Below are 20,853 nucleotides of genomic sequence, written 5' to 3'. Positions count from 1 at the left end.
TTTAAGTTTCGGTGGTTAGCAAACATTCAGTAATTAATTGTATATGGGCATTTCCCCATGAATAGGATCTAGAATAGATCAAATGTTTAGCCTTAGAATGACCTAGGTAACAGTATCATTAGAGTAATTGAGGTTAAAGGAAGAGGTTAAAATTAGTTTCAGACTAAGGGAGATCTTGAATAGGAGAGTATCAATGCTTGAGCCTTGAGGCGCAATCGTTGAGGGGTTGACTAGTTCACAGGTGAGAACTATTTAGAAGTTGTAAAAGATGTAGTATGCTCTATATGGGAGATGTTGTTTGAGGTTGTTATTTACAACAAACAACAATATTTGTTTGAATGCAGATGTTTCAATTAGTTTGGCTAACTAGTCAGAGCTGTACAAAATACTGTTGTAATCTAAACAGTGGTACAAAAGGGGGTGGTGGTGGACGGAGCATCTGAATCAATCAAACACTCACACCCAGTCAAAAGATCTGGGTTTGATCCATCACCGTTCTTTAGCCCACTCTGCCACCCCAGTTCAGACATGGCTATATGCAAATCAGTCTGACCTTGTGCCTCATGGGAACAGTCCAGCCCGAACTGCCAAGCCATGTCTTCCCTGGACCGGAAACAAGCTTTCGAGGACCGGTTTCTGGCATTCCAGCCGTCTTCAGCCCGGCTTGTTTGAATCCAGTGGCAAAGTGAGCAAGGGACTCACGTCTGTGCATACCCTGCCACACTTATGGCGGCCAAAAGCGGTACAAAAGGGGGTGGTGATGGACGGAGCATCTGAATCAATCAAACACTCACACCCAGTCAAAAGATCTGGGTTTGATCCATCAGCGTTCTTTAGCCCACTCTGCCACCCCAGTTCTGCCATGGCTATATGCAAATCTGTCTGACCCTGTGCCTCATGGGAACAGTCCAGCCCGAACTGCCTAGCCATGTCTTCCCTGGACCGGAAACAAGCTTCCGAGGACCGGTTTCTGGCATTCCAGCCGCCTTCAGCCCGGCTTTCTTGAATCCAGTGGCAAAGTGAGCAAGGGACTCACGTCTGAGCATACCCTGCCACACTTATGGCGGCCAAAAGCGGTACAAAAGGGGGTGGTGATGGACGGAGCATCTGAATCAATCAAACACTCACACCCAGTCAAAAGATCTGGGTTTGATCCATCACCGTTCTTTAGCCCACTCTGCCACCCCAGTTCAGACATGGCTATATGCAAATCAGTCTGACCCTGTGCCTCATGGGAACAGTCCAGCCCGAACTGCCAAGCCATGTCTTCCCTGGACCGGAAACAAGCTCCCGAGGACCGGTTTCTGGCATTCCAGCCGTCTTCAGCCCGGCTTGCTTGAATCCAGTGGCAATCACCATCCCCTTTTGTACCGCTTTTGGCCGCCATAAGTGTGGCAGGGTATGCTCAGACGTGAGTCCCTTGCTCACTTTGCCACTGGCGGGTCCACTCAGCCTTTCATCCATTTGAGGTTGTTCCTGGAGTACCATTGTGTTGGGTAACAATGTTCATGTTATTCAGCGCCTTGCGACCCATGGGTGATATGTACGCTTTATGTATACATGTGTTGTCATACCGTGTCGCCCTCTCCTCCTCCTCCTCCTGATCCCTGGTTTGTCTGGCGGCTTTTGCTCCCCCATCCTGTTTGTGCTTTTCCTCGCTTCCTGGGGGTTGGGGGCTCTGTTAGGGGCCTTCTGCTGCCTCTCCTCACGTCCTGGGTGGCTCTGTATCGGTTCCTTGGGTCCTGCCCCCTGCCGGGCCGCTTCGGTTGTTGGGCTCCCCTACTCTCGTCCAACGTGCTGTAGCTCTTTGATTGGTCTACTGCCTTCGGGTGGTGGCAGCTTGGTCGGGCCTGGGGTTCATTTCGCGCCTCGGCTGTGGTGTGCGTTTTGTCATATTCTTGTGGAGTCGCCTTTTGGCTGTCTCTTTCGTCGGAGTCTCTCTAGCCTCATGGTTGAGGTCCTGGTCTCTTGCTCTGTAGATTAGGTGCTCGATCCCTGGTCTTTCCCTGACTCTGTGTGCTCATTTACGATTGTCTAGGCAATGTTATTTCTTTTGCTCCTTCTCCGTCGGTTCCTGTTCATCTGGTTCTTGCTGCCCCTTTTGTATTTTGTTTTTCAGTTCTGCTCTAGTGGGCTCTGATGTTTGCGGGCTCTTCCAGGTATCACATGGCGGGGGATTGCCCGTTGCTGGTGCCAGCTCGGGCTGGTCCTCCTCTCCTGGGCAGTGGGTCCTGCTACAGCGGGTCCTTGCCCCTTCTTACCTGTGCTGCCCCGTCACAATCTTCCTCAGTCCGTCGGACGGGCTGTTTCATGGGCCTGTTTTGGAAAGGATCTGTAATCCTGGTTGTTCCCGATGATGGACAACTAGTCCTCTCATTGCCTACTATGGGCTGGTGTCTTGCTGACGATCACCGAATCTGGAGCGCCTGGTTGCCTGTGGGGTGACTGTTTTCGCGCTATATAGATGTGCCATGCATACATGCTTACATGCATTCCTTGGTAGGGGCCTTCCTCTGGGTGTGTTTTTTGTGGTTTTTTGTGCCCACTTGGCTGGTGTTGCTTGCCCGGTCTGTCTGTTAGGGTTTCTTCCCTTCCGATTGGTCTCGGTGCCTCTAGGCCCTCCTTGATTCCGGTTACATCCCTACTTTGCCTGTTCCGTTGGTGTCTCTTCTCTTTCCCCGGTGGCTCCTTTCCCGCTCTGTTACGGGTGCAGCCTGAGGTCTTCCTGTTCAGGTATCCCCTTCCCGGATGTTGACGGTCTTTTTCCGTCCTGTTGGGCGTGCTGGGTTCCCGGTCTGTACTGGGTCAGTTGGTTCACCTGGTGGCGGGTTTCTCGTCTGGCTTCTGTTGGCCGTTCCTTGTCTGGTCTGGGGTTTGCCCCGGCCCTGCGAGGGCTCATTGTTTCTATTCTGGGCAGTTTTTCAGCTGCCTCGTTCTCCGGGGGGTTGCTGGGTTTGCCCCTCTGGTTTTTGGATCGGTTGTTCCGTTCCTTGGCTGGGTCGCTTTGGTTCCGGTTGGGGTCACCGGTGGTGTTCCTCTTCCTTCTCGTCTGGACTCCCGGTTTTCCGATTCCTCTGGTCCCTTGGCTTGCTCGGGGTCTGGGCTTGTTTGGCCTGGACGGGGCCTTTTTGGCCTGTTGATGGTACTCGCCTGGCTGCTTCTCCCTTTGTTTCTGCTGCTATGGATGTTGGTCGGGGGCGTTGGTTCCATGATTTGTATTGTGCTTCTGGGGGCACTGGTTCGCGCAGGACTGGGGTTTGGTCCTGCCGCTGCTTTTGTGTTCTACCGGTGTGATGTTCGGACGGTGCTTTTTGTCCGGGGGTACTGGGTTTCCAGGTTCTTCTTGCCTGTGGCGGCGCCCTGCGCTTCCTGTCTGGATTTTGCTTCCTCTTTTCTTCTTTGTCCCTGGATTTGGGGTGCTGGTGCCTGCTGGCTCTGGTTTTCTCCCTGGGGGCGTTGGCATTGCTCGGGCTCGTTTCGCCCTTCTCTTCCGTCCTCCTCGCCTTTGGTGTGTTTCTACCTGTGGCCTTTCCTCACTCCTGCTCCTGTCGGCTCTTCGTTGTTCGGCTGGGTCGGGCCTGGTGTTGCCTGGCTGTATGCCCTCGTGGGTGCTCGCTTCGGTGGCTCGCTTGCTGCATGTGGAGCATTCCTGGGGCGTTTTGCTTGGCCCCTTGGCAGGCGGTCTCGCTCCTTCGTGCTGTGTTCCCCTCCCTGTCGGGTTCTGTTTGCTTTCTTGTCCATGGTGGCCCCTGGTGGGGTTTCGCTTCCTTTCTGGTGGCCTGGCCTTGGGCATGGTCCCTTATGCTCTTCAGGTTCCGTGGGCGTCCTGATGGGCTTTTCGCTGTTGCCCGGTTGGGTTCCTTTTGGGGCCGGGCCGTTCCTGCGGCTTCCCAGGTCTGTTTTGCCTTGTGCCTGCCTGGTTTTTCTATTTGGTGTTGCGCTCCCTTCCGGGGGTCCTTTGTGCGACTGGGGTGCGTGTCCCGCCTGTTTCTGTCCTTGCCCTTCGTTTTTTGTTGTGGTTCGGTTGGCGTGCTGGGTTCCTTTCGGCACCTCTTCCATTCTTGCGGCTCCTGCCAGTCTGTGTTGTTTCGTCTGGTTCCGCTGCTTCTTACCTCGAGTGGGTTCTGCTCTCTCGATGTTGCTGGTCCGCCATGCGGTGTTGCTGTTTTTTCGGTCGGACTGCTTCTCTTCCTGCTGTGGCTTTTTGTTGGGTCGCAGTGGTTGGGTTGCCCTCTGCTTCTTTGGTACCAGTGTCTGAGCATGCTCCCCTCTTGCTTGTGGCTGTCCGTTGGGTGGTCTTGCTGTGTTTGGGTCGGCTTGCTGCCGTCTGTTCTGGGTGTGTTTGTTGTGGCTTTTGGCCCCGTACGGTCTGGTTCCGTGCCTTCTCTGTCCTCCTTCGGTTGTTGGTTGGTTTTTCTGGCAATCCTGCTGGTCCCGGGGGTTCGGATTCTCAGCCCTTCCGGTGTCTCTCTGTCCCGGGCTGGTTCTTCCTGCTCGTGGTTGCCTCTCTCGCGGGTGGTCCTTCCACTTGTCTCGTCTTTTGGGTTTGCCTGCATCCTTGGTTTCCCCTTCTGGTCCGGAGGTTTCTTGTGAGTTTCCATGAAGCCGCTCGGCTTTGGTATGTGCTCACTATGTTACTCATGTGGCGAGGAAGACTTACGAGGAGGTAATGCCCCGATTACTTACCGGTAATCTTCGTTACTCCAAGTGTAGTCTTCCTCACCACATGAGTTCCCATCCCTGTCTGGCTGTCGGCTTCACGTTTAGGCTTGGTAGTTTCAGGCTGAAGGGTTGGGCCGGCCCGCCTCTTATAGAGGTCAGGGGTGTAATGGGTCGGCCATATTGGGAAGGGATGGGAGGCATGGGAGGCTGACTTCTTTTGCTTTGGAGGGTTCTGGTGTGGAGCTGAAGCTCACTATGTTACTCATGTGGCGAGGAAGACTATACTCGGAGTAATGAAGATTACCGGTAAGTAATCGGGGCATTTATATTGCTCAGTTGTAGAACCTACAGTTGCATGAATGTCCTGGTTGTGGCATAATGCCTAATGGGAATCAGGTACCAACACCTAAGGAAGCCTATTAAAACAGTAAAAAAGTTCATCATGACACCCACGGAATAGGTTTACTTTGGGGAGGAGTCAACTCAGATTGTTATGTAACCCACATGATGGCAGGGATGAATGGTTTTGTATTCTGTGGGTAAAGTAAAACGATCCTCATTTAACAGTCTGCATGTTCTGCTTTTGAAAAAGCGAATCAAATGTTTAACTGCAGTTGGTACTCCTTATTTTTCTCTCCAACCTGTTACTAACAAGCATTAAAAATGCAATAGGTCTCACCCTTAATTAAGTTAAAGCCATTTGCTTTGCTATACAATACCATTAGCCAAGCAAATGGCTTTAACTTAATCAAAGGCGAGACCTATTGCATTTTCAATGCTTGTTTTAGCTGCTATTTGCACACAGTGGGTGAGAGATGGCAGCCAGCAGTGCTGCCTTCACTCACCCAAAACATCATGTTAGGTGCTTGTTGGACCTAAAGTTGTCAGGTCACCGAGGGTAGCCTGGCCTAGGGTAAGACAATCTCTAATAGAGGCACATGTGTGAAGATTGCATAACACCCAGCAGTAACTCAATGAAATTCCACTCAAAAATGAATTGTTTTATAAAAATAGTACTTTGTGGTTTTGTTGACTTTTTATACGACTTCAATACATCACAGAATCTTACAAATCATTACTACTTTTACTTTCATTAGTCAAACTGTTAACAATCACTTTGGGTTGAGCGGTTCTAATAGACTTTCCTTCATACATATAAGTTACTTTGAGTTTCTGTAATTAGCAAGCACTTTTCACTGTTCTGTATTACATACATTCAACAAGGTTTCACTACTTTCAATGTCTCATGGGTTATATAAGATGATCTCTCTCCAAGTACTAGACTCCCAATCCTTCTTAATCCTGTCTCTGCAAACCAGGGTTATTGCCTTGTCTGGTTGGGACAGTCCCCACACAGGCCCAAATCTGTATCCTGCTTACAAGAGGGGATCTGGTCAGTGGGGGCTCCCAGGACTCCTAAAGAGACTCACGGAGAATCTGGATAAGGTAAAGACTTTTAAGCAGGGTTTCCAGTCCTCAGACCTCTGATTACCCGGGTTGGCTCTTTCAAGGGTTGTCCCCTGTTGCTGGGTGGGGTTCCGGTGAATTTCCCCGACCCCCCCTCACTTCTTCCCTCAGATTCAACAGTGGGGAGGCCTCGGAGGACACCCTGGTTGACTTCTCCCCAGACCTCCCTGTGTGCCCAGCTTACTTGATGGGTGCGCGAGTGTAACACCCTCCTCCCGCCGCCGGGGCCTCGGATTACTTACAGCCCTCCGGGGATTAGAAATACAGCAAGACGTTTATCAGCCCTCTGCCACAGCTCCTCCTCCGCTTGGACTCCGCTCAGTCAGGGGGTTAAATCGGGCCTCTCCCTGCCCGGCGGAGAGACTTGGCCTCAGCGTAGAGCGCGCAGGGGGGCTGTCTGACACCACACTCACTGCGGACGCGCCGCTGAAGAGACGCTACCTTCTAGCCTCGCTCCCCGGGGCATGCGCGGAAGTTGGTCCGCTTTAGTACGGCACCGCCCACAGCCGGGGAGGAACTCCGCTCTAGCTTCCTGGCCTGCGCACACGGCCAGACGCTTCTCCGACTCCCACTCCTCACCAGCAGGACGCCAGGGAATCACCGGACACTCAACTCCTTCAGCAAGGGAACCGCTTCTGCGCACAGCAACGGGGGGGTTCTCTTGGCAGAACGGACAACGTGGGTGAGCAAGGTAGGGGAAAACTTCCGCCCCCCTTTCCTCCTCCTACACTCCCAGGTCAAGTCTGATGTAGGCGCTTACTGCTGTGGATTTCCCAGCTGCTCTGAACTGGCAATATTATCTCATGGATAATTCCCTCAGCTGGGCCAGATCGACTGGAAGGGAGGCAGATTCTCAGCTCGGGCAGCAGACCAATAAGGGCTATCAACCCTGACAGGATCTCCCTTCCCCTATTCACAGTAGTCTATGCTCCAACCAGACCTCAGGGTTCCTTTACCACCAAGCACCAACAACAATAATAACCACTCTAAAATGGCTGCCCAGCATTCCGCCTTATATAGGCTGACCCTCAAAGGTCCAGAAGGGGCCAGAAGGTTCTGGAATGCCCTATTCTGTCCTATGGGTCAGATCTGAGGTGTGACAGTTGTGGCAGTTGGTAGCCACCATTTTGTAGATCTGGATTAATTCCTGTCAGGAAAGGCACCTAGGCCTGAGGTGAAAAACTATGAGGGCCAAAAAGCATCTATCCCCCAGGCCAACTCCAAAAGAATCTAGTGGACACAAAAAGATGAGAAGGGTATGAGGGGCAAAAAGGGGACAAAATAAATAAATAATAGGAAGGGCTACGCAAAAGGTCAGACAGGTCTAACAGTGCTTATTGGGGTTCTAGCAGAAAACGTCAGCATAGCTTCCATTCTGTGTACTTTCCAATCCAAAATGTGCACCATAGTCAAGTGCTTTCTTTTGCACGGCATCTCAGCTCTCTCTGCGCACCTTAGAAATCTCATCTTGGTGTGAGTTTGTTGGTCTTAAAATGTAGTGCTGCAACATCTCTGTACTTTATTTAAATATTTTCTTCAAAATACCACCAAATAAAGAAGGAATCATCTAGAAAAGCACGTTATTACAAATGGTTTTCAAATCTGCCCTTAACCTTGCTGTTTTTCCCTGGTATTGGGCAGAAATTGTTGCAATGTACTGATAGCTTTCTGTTTTATTAGAGCAGCTACACACGCATCACTGGGTGTGTTGCCCTGTCACACAGAAAGTCCTCGGTGTGAAAATTAGGAGAGGAGCAAGTGCACCAGTGAGGCCACCAGCACCATTGAGGGAAACTTCGCAACAATCACAGGCACTTACTCACTGAAAGTACAGCACGTGAGTAGTCCTGCAAATGTGTTTTATGGGATACGGATCCCGGTGCTCTCGGCTGGGGCAAGGGTTCATTGATTAATATTTTGCATTGGCTGTGGTCGATGTTTCATGACAGCAATGAACCAGCAGACAGTTTTACACAGATGGCGGGGGCCGATAGTCAGGTGGGATAGATCATGTTGGAATAGGGCCACATGCGCATTTGGGCGCGCACACACACATTCTCTTGCACTTTCTCACTCACACTCTCTCGCTCAAGCCGCGCTATTGCGTGTACCGACTCATTATACTGATGCACACGAATGCACGCACTTTCACACTCATTCACTGGAACTCACCAGTACACGTGCACTGACGCTCGCACACGCACTCACCTGTGTTCACTATCTCTAGCACACACACGAACACACACACAAATGCTCATGCACTCTCTCACAGTCTCTCTCACTCCAGCCACGCCATTGCACGTAGAGACCCATACTGATGCACACGAATGTACGCACACGAATGTACCCACCCTCACTGGAACTCATTAGTACACGTGCACTGACGATCGCACACGCACTCGTGTGTTCGCTATCTGCAGCACACACTCCACACACATGGATACGCAATCACTAATACACAGGGACACACGCACACACTCTCACGCACTCCCTCACTCACTCTCCAACCTCGCAGGTACGGACTCACCTGGCTCTTTCCTCAAGCCTAGCGCACCCCTGAGCTCAGCAGGAAGCTCCTTTCAACTGATCTGCCTCAGACTCGCCTCTGATAGCGCCAAGACGCCCTCGGCTAGACGTCACCGCTCTATGAAGTACTTTTAAATTACATTCACATAAATCCGGGATTATTGTCTCTGCAATGCCTGGCACGTGAGGCATGTTAGCAGTGCACATGGGGATAATTAAAGACATAGGAAATACATTTTTATTTTCATCACAACAACTCAATTAAGGGGGAGGGAGGGGGAAAATGTGTTGCTTTTATAGCAAAGACAATGACAGAACCGTTGACACACAAAGGCGCCGTGTTTTTTGCGTTGATAAATACAGTTTTATTTCCTGTGTTGGGCGAGCGGACCTTGAGAAGGGGCTGGTAAATCGCACGTCTTTCTCACCACAGGTTCGCGCTTCTTTTTTTTTATTACAAGAAAAAGCCCGCAAGCCCTGATCCATTTAATTTACATAGAAGGAGAATTTAAATTTTTGGGGGTGGAAGCCCTGGTGTGGCTTTTCAACAAGTTATAAGTATCACTTTAAGAACATTACCCAAAAAATAATGGCACACAATTTTCTCGAAGTCATTTTCATCTCTCGTTTTCTCATTTGCTTGTGGACTTCTAAAGATGACCGATTTATAAATATATACATATATATATTTATACGACAAGGATATTGCAACAACAATTGTCTGGCCCAATCAGAGAGCCGGACTGGTGCTTGCAAGGCAGCGTGACGAAGCTTCTGACAAGAAACTTCGTCACGACAGCCGTAATGCAGGCGAGCCAGTCCGGGTGGGCCGGACAAAAAAGCGAAAAGGAGGCACCCCAGAAAGCTTATTCCCAATGTCAGGCCACCGTTTACCATGAACAGTGATGCAAGCCAATGGGAATAAGGGGCGGGGCTTCAAGCCCTTTTCTAAAAATACTTATCTGCAATAAAACTCGCCGAGCGACCTGCGCATGTCCGCAGCATCGCTAGCCGAGAGCTAAAAATAGAACAGGTTTACATGGTGAACAGATCAAAAGCTATTTATTCATAGAGTTATATAATACAAAAGTATAGCCCCTCCCACACTGGGTGTCCAGGTTTGTGAGGATTGGACGGGAATGGCCTGCAAACTAATTCAGAAGCAGGAACTGCGAAGGCAGGCTCCCAAGATTGATTATACACGATTTAGTCACAAAATAGTTCATTCATCAAAACAAAAATTGAAATTTCCTATGAAAAAACGGGACTCACAAATGTCGGAAACTTCAAACTCTGGATAAACTTAATTTTGAGGAAAAAGAGGTTCAATCCAAGAAAAGAATCAGAAATAAATGGTTTCAATTGAGAAGCATGGAGAATGCGATTAACACACCAGGAAGTAGGTAATTAATCACATGGTAATAGGGTTGATGATTTTAATAATCTGAAATCGACCCAATGGCCACGTTTTGGATGGCAGCCTTATAAGTGTAGGAATAAGGGGATAATCGGACACTATCCTCAACAGAATAGTTTTGGTTGTGTATGACGATCCACTAGTAACATCAGGGCACAAGTCAGAAGTGAACATGGGTAGAAGGCATTCACCCACTATTTTGACAGGGTAGACGCCATCTCTCCTGCCAAGAAGATGAGTCCCAATTGAAATAAGCGGAACTTGTTCTGATGTAATTTTCCAACACTGGGAGATATCCAGCAGCGCCTGCATATTGTCCTCTTCTGTTTCAAGCTGAAATATGCAGGCGGCGAGGGGGCTTTTGCATTTTAGATTCAGACTAGGCAGCTGGCAGGGTCCAAAACAAAGGCCAAAGTTAAGGGGCCATCAGCCCTGGTGCACCTATTTGGAGCCTCACACTTGAAACCAATACACGTTGGAGCTTGCAATCGTGATTGTTCACTTTATTCACCTCGCATGAGTCACGTTGTGTTTCACCATTGAGTTTATCATTTGATATACGCACATGGACACGTTCACCCTTTCATTAACGCACATGTTTCGCATGAATTCCTTGTCATAGTCATCTAACCATACCTGAGATATAACGAGATGTTCTTTTGTTAAGTACTTTTTCATTTCATCTTTGCTTGTAGAACTATCCCCTGACGAAGGGCACAGTGAAGGCCCGAAATGCATTGGGAAAATGAGTTTTGGTGAATTATGCATTTGAGTTAACACACTGGATTTTGACAGTGGAGAAACAATAATTAAATAATTGGAAGAAGATGGATCATGATGAGAATGATCATTAAAAACTCGAATTGAAGAACTTTCGTTGAACTTTTTTATTTAACACTCTATTGGATTAGAAACATTTGTTTATTTAAAGCGATGCACAGAGGGACAACCTCTATATAGAGGCTGCTTTGCATCAGTTCGCTTTTATAGCAGACAATGACAGAACCGTTGACACACAAAGGCACTGTGTTTTTTGCGTTGATAATACAGTTTTATTTCCTGGGTTGGGCGAGTGGACCTGGAGAAGGGGTTGGTAAATCGCACGTCTTTCTCCCCACAGATTCGCTTTTCTTTTTTTTATTACAAGAAAAAGCCCGCAAGCCCAGATCCATTTAATTTACATAGAAGGAGAATTTACATTTTTGGGTGTGGAAGCCTTGGTGTGGCTCTTCAACGAGTTATAAGTATCACTTTAACCCCTTCGCTGCTAGGCCTTTTCCCCTCCTGTGCTAAGGCTTTTTTTGGCGTTTTGGGTTAGTGCGCGCTTAGGCCCTTGTAACTTTTTGACCACATAAGGTATCCACGCCAAATTTGCGTCCTTTTCTTCCAACATCATGTGGATTCTAAAGGCGCCCAGGGTTTGTGGATTCCCTTGGAGGGGTCCCAGAAATTAACCAAAATATAGTGACATTTTTGTTTTTTTCTGAAAAATGGGAAAAACGGGCTGCAAATGAAAGCCTCTGGGTTTTTCCCTGAAAATGTTTTCAAAGAAGGGTTTGTGGGGCTGAAATCTCCATTTTCTCAGCTTTTAGGGAATGACAGTCTTTTGTCAGAGAACCGACATTTTTAGGTTTTGACTAGCGATGCGCACGAAGTGCGCATGCGCTAAAAAACCTTATGAGTTAGAGTGGGGAACAGGGACCCGCCCCACTCTCCCATTGGCTAGCTCCATAAATGGAGGCTAGCCATTGGGAGACGGCTCTGTCCGTCAATCCCGGACCAGATTCGGGGGCGTTCCCGAGAATTTTTCGCTTTTGGCAACGTCAGTCTCGGGAACGCCCCCGAATTTGGTCCGGCATTGAAGGCACCCGCCTTCCTGCTCAGGGCAGGAGAGCCCCACGCTGCTTGGAGAGACACACTGGCCGTGTGAACCGCACTCGCCACCAAAGAGAGAGAGGAGCATCCGCCTGAGAGCCCGGTGAGTGTACACGGGCGGGGGGAGAGCTCAGGTCACATTTCCTTGGTGTTCGAGCCCCGAGCGGCTCAAAGGGCATGGTTATCCCGAGTCCACAGAGGACTCCCAAGACGCACAGCGTGCTAATGTTTTGCTTGCAACGCACAGCGTGCTAATGTTTTGCTTGCAACGCACAGCGTGCTAATGTTTTGCTTGCACTAGGGACACGGCCCGTGGTATGCCGCTGGATCTTATGCGGGTGCGGATCTTAAAGTAAACCTGACTTTGCTCCCTCCCCAACCTATCATTTCAAGCCCTTTCATCCATTCATTATAGCGATCCTGGGAACTGCCCCTTCCTCAGCCAATCACAGAATAACTGGCTCTTTCCCAGGACATGTGGGAGCTGCCTGGCGGGTTGTTTAAAATGCAGGCGCTGTATGTTCAAAAAGGCTACTGTAATGTAATGTGTAAGTGCAACTACGAGATAACGGTCACTGCTGCGAGGTCAAAAACTGCCAGTCCGCCCGCCGCCCGAAGAAGACCAGGTGAGTGCTTTGTTTTTATTGTCGCCGCTCCCGCCCCCCCCTCCTGCTGTTCGTGCCTTGCTTTGTTTTCATTGTCGCAGTTCCCGCCCCCCCTCCCGTTGTCCGTGCCTTGCTTTGTTTTCATTGTCACAGTTCCCGCGCCCCCCCCTCCCGCTATCCGTGCCTTTCTTTGTTTTCATTGTCGCCGTTCCTGCCCCCCCCTGGTCTGCCCATGTGAAATGGGGGAGCGACGGCTGTCCCTTATCCCACCACGGAGCACAGTGACCGATGTAACAACAAGACGTGTTTGTTTATATAGTTCTCCATATAGCTGCTGCTTTGACACCTGAGACACAGTGGTCTCGGTATTAACAGCGTGTAGGAAAGTTATTTATAGCAGAAACAAAGCGTAGATTTTAGAGGAGCTTTCAGAAAAGGGACAGTAAAAATAATATATTTCATCCCTCCCAAAAAGAAATTGAAAGTATACACCCTGCCTTCAGGTGCCTCAGCACAATTTCGTCATGTCTGAAAGTGTATTGCTTTACTTTTGTTTTAGAATATCGAGTGTGCACCTTTTTATGTGTAGCCCCGCCCCCTTGTTTACATATTACACTGCGGGGCCGCGCTGACGCTCTGCACATATCCTTTGGCTCCGGGCGCCGTTCTGTCATGCAGCCGGCGTTCCTCCGCGCGCCCTCGTCCAGGGAGGGGGCCTGTGGCCAGGGCCTCTCACAGAGGCAAAGTATATGTTTATGTCATTCTGCTAACGACGGGATCAGGGAGATTAGCTGGTGTGAATGCTTTGTCCGGGCCCATTGTCCTAGAGTTTCACAAAATGTGCACCGTGCATATGTCTATTGCAAATGTTTGCTTCTTAAACTGCAGGTTTGCCAAGAGCAGACTTACTGGATTTGCCAATGTTTGCCTTCGTCTTGATGTCTCCATGAACATTTTGTTGTTTTGTCGAATGTCGCAAGTGCTTGTTTTCTATGGTGACAACACATGGAATCCGTTGTTTAAAATAAGAAATCTGCAGTTTTCTGCTGTAAATATTTAAAACATCTTTTGGTACACAAACAACGTGCAGACCTTCCAGGCTGTGTCATGGATGTATACGTATTTTCCTTTATGAGTACATTGGGTTTCTTTGCTGCCTTCCCGTCACAGGATTATGACACAGGCCCCAACTGTGGAAATACTGACCTGAAAGGCTCTTCTCTCGGGCCTGGCACTGGTTCCCAGCTTGTCCCGAGATAGAATGATGTGTCATATCTACAGCGTTCTGTTCCATCCCTATCTGGAATGTGAAGTGACCTTTCTCGGAGCTGCCGGTCTGCCAGCATAGCATGCCTTTGTTGCAGATAAACCACGAACACGGTCTGCTTGTCCATCCTTGCAGCCTGCAAGCTGAGAAGCTGCACAAAGGCTCTGCTTTGTTTACACCTGCCAGCTGCACGGCCTTTCATTCTTCTAGAAAGAACATTTTGGTATTTTCTCTCTACGTTTGAGCAGGCTCGTCCCACCTGAGCCTGCCTAGATGGATCGGTTTGGCGTGGAGAGAAGGAAGAGCCCCAGGTGGACTTGTAGACGTGGTTTATCCTCTGCTTCAGAAAGCCCTCTAATTAAAGCACACATTTGGCCCCGAGCTAGTGAATATTGCAGACTACTCTGGTGATGGGTCGGCCAAGGCGCCGGGCTCAGCGATCAGGTAAACAGCATTTTGTTTATATTTGTCTTTTCCCTTTCTCATGTCCTTTTTCCGTCCCTTTGTCATGTCCTTTTTCCGTCTTTTCCCGTTCCCACCCCCCCTCCCGCTGTCCGTGAGCCCGCCCCCCCCCTCCCGCTGTCCGTGAGGCCTACGGGCTCCTCCAGGGTTTGTTTAGACTACGACCTCGCCTCCCATGCCAGCTCCCGCTATCAGCCGCACCATATGTGTGTAGTGCTTTCCAATGCACTTTTTACGTTTTCCTAAATAGAGGGACTTTCAAACCGCGTTCTTCATTTGTTGGTTTGTTGAGGTGTTGTTCGCATTTTGCTTAGAGCGGTGTGTTGAGGTGGTGAAGGGTCGAGATGGGGGTGAATGGGCAGTTTGTAGTTTCAGTTGCTCGCAAGGACCAACCTCCCATCCCTTTCCGTGATGCTAATGAAATGGATCAGAATGCTGGATGAGGTGTAAGTGTGGGTGGTGTCTGTTTCTCATTGGCTGCCAGATGTATTGTGGCTCCGCGTGATTGGCTTTTAAAAGGTACCGAGTTAGGTTTTGATGCACATAGTATGTACAAAGGAGCACGGAACTTATTTTGTCGTCATTGCCTATAAACTGAAAAGCAGCAGGATTCATTGGTTAACACAAACGTTCATTTTCTATAATTTAAGGCCAGTTATTGAAGCGGTCACACGTGGACAGCGATGCTTCATTTGTCCATGGCCTGCGTTAGATGCTGCCACATTGAAGTGCCATGTGGTTCCCTGGGCCTCGTGTTTTCTGCCAATCTGCCCTCCGTTACAATCATCCCCCCTCTACTGCATATACTAGTGAATACAGTCATCTCTATATACAGAAAAAATGAGTTCTATTTAGAGGGGTCGGAGTGGGACACAGTGGGTGGATGGATGCATGATGGATGGATGTATGCATGATGCATGGATGTATGGGTGGATGCATGGATGGGTTGTTGGTTGGATGGGTTGGTGGATTGCATACATTGTTGAGGGATTGGCTGTATATATGCATCTATCCATCCACCCATCCATGCATCTATCCATACACCCATCCATACACCCATCCATGCATGCACCCATCCATGCATCCACCAACTCATCCATGCAAGCATTACAACAAGAGCCCGCAGCTCTCCTTCGTCTCTCCTCGCCCCCCCTTCCCTGAGCCCGCTGCTCTCCTTCGTCCCCCTTCCCTTTGTACCTACCTACAGGTCGAATGCAGCAGAAACAGAAATTGCGTTGTTTAAATTTTTTAGAAATCTCAAACTGAGGTATTTCTTCAAAGACATGCAGGAACAACAACTCACTGACACTTGGGATAAAGATTTCAAACCACAAAGTTCTTTCTGCGCACCGTTTTCACACAAAACTATCGACGCCTTCGAAAGGTCCGTGACCTTGGAAGTGCAAAAGATACCATTCAACAAACCCAAGAAATCCAACTTAACACCTAAAGAATGGAATACGTTAAAGAATCTAAGTTTGGATGAAAAGTTAACCTTTCAGAAAGCTGACAAGGGAGGTGCACTTATTGTAATGGACACGTCTTTCTACATCAACAGTGTGAATCTACACGTTAATAATCAAGATATCTATCTTCCTCTCGAGAGTGATCCCACTAGAGAATATCAACAAACTCTACAAAACTTAATTGATCATGCCTTAAATATGAATTGGATCAATAAAAAAACTCACACCTATTTTTTGATGAAATTTCCAAGGAGACCGCAACTATATATGTTGCCGAAAATCCACAAAAACCCAGTGAATCCGCCTTTCAGACCCATCGTCTCCGCCTGTGGGTCAATCTCAGAACCAATTGGTAAATTCATTGATAAATTTCTTCAACCTATCGTTCAAAAAAGTGACACCTATATTAAAGACACTACGACTTTTTTGAACCTACTGAGCTCAGTATCATTACAAAAAGATTTTGTATATTGGTTGTGCACCATTGACGTTACGGCCCTATACACATCCATCCCTCACAATGAGGGCATTGAAGCTCTAGAATGGAGCCTTTTGAATAGTGATCTGGAAGAATCCCAAAGAGTATTCATTTTAGAGCTCATGCAATTCGCTCTATACCACAGCTACTTTGAATGGCAAGGCAAATTTTTTAACCAATGTAACGGTACATCCATGGGTTTTGGGGGGGCCCCCTCATACGCGAATATCTTTATGCAGAAATTCGAAACCGATCACATCCTAAAAAATCCTGATTGGATGGTTGGACTAACAATTTTTAAACGTTACATTGATGACATTTTTGTCATATGGCAAGGCTCAAAAGAACAATTAGAGCTGAATATTCACGCTCTCAACACCAAAAATGCACGTATACAATTCACTCATAACATTGAGAAAGAATCGATTTCATTTTTGGATGTACAAGTAATGGTAGAAAACAACATCATCAGCACTAAAGTCTTCAAAAAGCCTACAGATAAAAATACCAGCTTGCTCTTTCAGAGTTTCCATCCAGATTCTTTAAAGAAACACCTGCCCACGTCGCAATTCATCAGGTTGAAACGCATCACATCTTGTGACACCGACTTACAGATTGCTTTGAATGACCAAGCGATGAGGTATCAAGAAAGAGGATATCCGGAAGACGTAATATCTAAGGCTTTGGAAAAAGTAAGCAAATTGGAACGGAATGCATTACTACAAACTCAAGTAAGAACTGATGAGAAAAAGACAGTGTGTGTACTAAAATTCTCCACGGAATCCAATAAAATCAAGGGAATTGTCAATAAACACTGGCACCTAATTCAATCAGAACCAGACCTCAAAGACTTATACAGTGACAAGGTAACATTTGCGTTCCAGAGATCAAAGAATTTAAAAGAACTTCTTAAAACACACAAAAAAGTAAATGCCAATTGGAAAGGAATGCTGAAGTGCATGAACTGCATTCATTGCAACAATGTAATGCCAGGGAAAACTTTCGCTCATCCATCTAAAGGCTATCCAATTGAACTCAAACACACAAGCACCTGTGACACCACTAATTGCATTTACGCTATTAAATGCCCGTGTGGGAAAGTTTATGTTGGCCAGACCGAACGTAAAGTAAAAATACGCATCACTGAACACAAAAGCAATATCCGTCAGGCCAATATGAAATCATCCTTAGCCAATCACTGGAATGAAGCCAGACACCAGATATCTCAACTTAAATTTACGGTTCTGGAAATTCTCCCACAACGCCCTGACGTGGACCCATTGAAACAGAGATTACGTTCTGAATTTCACTGGATCAAAAAACTGAACTCGACACATCCCTTTGGGATGAATGACCGTGTGGAACATTCATGTTTCCTTTAAATGACTATCAGCATTGCTGTTTTTGACCTATTTAGTCTGTTCTATTTGTTAATGTTTTATTCGTGTATCGTTATATCACCTACGTTTATTAACCCATATGTTATTGTTTACGTTTGTCACCCGCTTCCTGAATGAAGCCTACACACTCACACCACATGACCAGGGTTTTGCATTTCGGATTAGTGTTTTGATTTTTTCTTTCTTATTGGTTCTTTTCTTTTCCGCTCTCCTATTGGCCACTCTTCCGATCACATGACCTCGTCTTAAACGCCTGTCGTACACAGTACTGCACTCCGAGGCTTTTCGCGTCTAGATTGAGGTGACGGCGTCTGCCGCTTTCTCGTAAGTTTTTCGTATCGTGAAGGTTGGTGACTGGTATGGTGTTCACACTCGTAAGGTTAAGTTGCTAAGAGCACGGATTTTCTTGTTATGTCCATCTGGAGTTTTACTTGCACTTTAAATATACGACGGTCAGTTTAGCATTGCACGGTTTAACTCTTCCACCTTTCTATCTTCTTCCACGTTTCCGTTTCTTCGTTTGTTAATTTGTACTTAACATTCAGACAGTTGTGGTAGCAACTAACGTTGGTCCTGTCTTATCCCTTGTCCACAGACCCCTGACGAAGGGTCGAGGTTTATGACCCGAAATGCATTGGGTGATTACAAATGCAAGTTAACTGTTTATGGCGACATAAGGAGCATATTATGTTCGCAGAGTAACAAGTACTAGTGAATTGGATGTACCAATGAATGAAGAATTGGTTTAATCACAAAGGATATCTGAATTAAAAGAAATATTTGTGAAGAAACACCACTGTTTCATGTATAATTGAGCGCGTAAACTTGAGGATCGTTGATTCTATCCCCACCATCTTTTGGATGTTACAAGGCACGGTCAGACTCCGTGTGACGTTCACGCGCCACCACTATCTTGTGAACTTTTTTTGTCAAACTTTGAACACTGAGTGCATAGGGATTACACTATTTCTCATTGTAAATGACAATGCCATTTATTTATGTTTAAAAAAAACATAAATAAAAAAAATGTCAAGAGCAATGCCAATAGCTCTAACTTTAACAAAGGCAAAACCATTGCATTGTAAATGCTTGTTTACACAGTTTTGGCATTTTTCTGGGACATAGCCTATTTTTGCTATTTTTAGAGCTTTCCACCTCCTTCCAGTTAATGGTAGAAATGAGTTTGAAAGCAATAATGGATCCTGGAAAGCTGTACATTTTCGAAAAGTAGACACAATTCTGAATTCAGAAAGGGGTCATTTGTCTAAATCCATGAAAGTTTCTTTATAGAAACGAACAGTTAAATATTGGAATAATTGAAAATTTGTTGAAAAAAACAGCCTTTTGTCTCAACGTTTTCACCTATAACTTTTTCTAATTTTGACAGCTCTTGGAAAGCAATATACCGTTACATCCGTTAGACCTTCCTGGTTGTGGGGATATATAGGACTTGTAGTTTCACCAAGAACCCGACGAACTCAGATCCAAAAACTGAGCAGCAACTTGCAATGGTATTTTTTCATTTACTGGGTATAGAGCACTTTGTCTTGGAAAATGTATACATGGAAAAATCTGTATGAAAGACACCTATGTATTTCTGAATTGGGTACAAATTATAGAGTTCAGAAACAGTATATAATTGCACATTTTCAAAATTGGGGATACTCATACTAGCATGAGATTTATTGGTCATTTTTCAAAAAGAATTTTTTTTTACGCAATGTCTTTCATTGAAAGGGAGAAATGCATGAAAGCTCAATTGGCAATAACAGTTGATTTACAAATCTGAATTACCCCAAGTCTCCCGATAAAAACGGTACCTCACTTGTGTGGGTCGGCCTTGTGCCTGCGACAGGAAACGGCGCAAAATGCAACGTGGTCACACCTAAATTTTGCAGTTACAAATTGACCCTTTTTTGGCAAAGTGCCTACCTGTAGTTTTTGCACCCTAGCTCTGCCGGCACCTAGGGAAACCTAACAAACCTATACATTTTTGAAAAGTAGACACCCAGGGGAATTCAGGATGGGGTGACTCGACTGCCTACCACCAGGTTTTGTTACCCAGAATCCCTTGCAAAGCTAAGAATTTGACAAAAAAAACACATTTTCCTCACATTTCTGTGGTGGAAAGTTCTGGAATCTGCGTGGATCAACAAATTTCTACCCACCCAGCGTTCCCCCAGGTCTCCTGAAAAAAATGGTACCTCACTTGCGTGGGTAGGCATAGTGGCTGCGACACGAAACAGCGCAAAACGCAACGTGTTCGCACCTCAATTTCCCAGTGAAATCTTGCCCTTTTTGGACAAAAAGACTACCTTTTGTTTTTGAGCCCTAGCTCTGCCAGCACCTAGGGAAACCTAGCAAACCTATACATTTTTGAAAAGTAGACACCCAGGGGAATACAGGATGGGGTGACTCGACTGCCTACCACCAGGTTTTGTTACCCAGAATCCCTTGCAAACCTATTAATTTGACAAACAAAACACATTTTCCTCACATTTCTGTGGTGGAAAGTTCTGGAATCTGTGTGGATCAACAAATTTCCACCCACCCAGCGTTCCCCCAGGTCTCCTGAAAAAAATGGTACCTCACTTGCGTGGGTAGGCATAGTGGCTGCAACAGGAAACGGTTCAAATCGTACGGTGGTGAATTTACAATACCCTATTGCAAAACTATCTTGATTTTTGGGGGGGGGCACCTGAGTTTTTGGCCCGGTGGCTCGGTGGCCATCTTTGGAAACTACCAAACCCAAACAGTTCTGAAAACTAGACAGCTGGGGGAGTCCAGGGAGGTATGGCATGCGTGGGTCCCCCAACGTTTTCCTACCCAGAACACCTTGCAAACCTTAAAATGAGGTAAAAAAAATCACTTTTCCAAACTTTTTTGCGTGGGATCTACGTGCCGGCAAAAATGTCCTACCACCCAGCGTTCCCCTTGTTCTCCCGAGTAAAAGTATACCTCACTTGTGTGGGTGCCCCAAAGCAGAGCAGGCTAAAAATTAATTTTTTAAAATGTACTATTTAGGTTCGTCAAATTAGGCACCCCCACCCCAGTCACAGGCCTTTGGCCCACCCACACAAGCGAGGTATCATTTTACTCGGGAGATCAAGGGGAACGCTGGGTGGTAGGACATTTTTGCCGGCACGGAGATCCCACGCAAAAAAGTTTGGAAAAGTGATTTTTTTACCTAATTGTAAGGTTTGCAAGGTGTTCTGGGTAGGAAAACGT

General features: G+C 47.0%; 1 protein-coding gene across 1 annotated transcript in view; it reads left to right on the top strand.

Annotated features, from left to right (window-relative positions):
• PARP9 (poly(ADP-ribose) polymerase family member 9) overlaps positions 1-20,853 on the top strand; it is a 614,444-nt gene that overhangs the window by 147,169 nt on the left and 446,422 nt on the right. The gene's annotated exons all lie outside the window — the stretch shown is intronic.

The sequence above is a fragment of the Lissotriton vulgaris genome, chromosome 2_1 (genome assembly GCF_964263255.1).
Source record: "Lissotriton vulgaris chromosome 2_1, aLisVul1.2, whole genome shotgun sequence".
Classification (NCBI taxonomy): domain Eukaryota; kingdom Metazoa; phylum Chordata; class Amphibia; order Caudata; family Salamandridae; genus Lissotriton; species Lissotriton vulgaris.
Note: the sequence above shows the minus strand (reverse complement) of the source record. Positions and strands in the feature narration are given on the sequence as shown.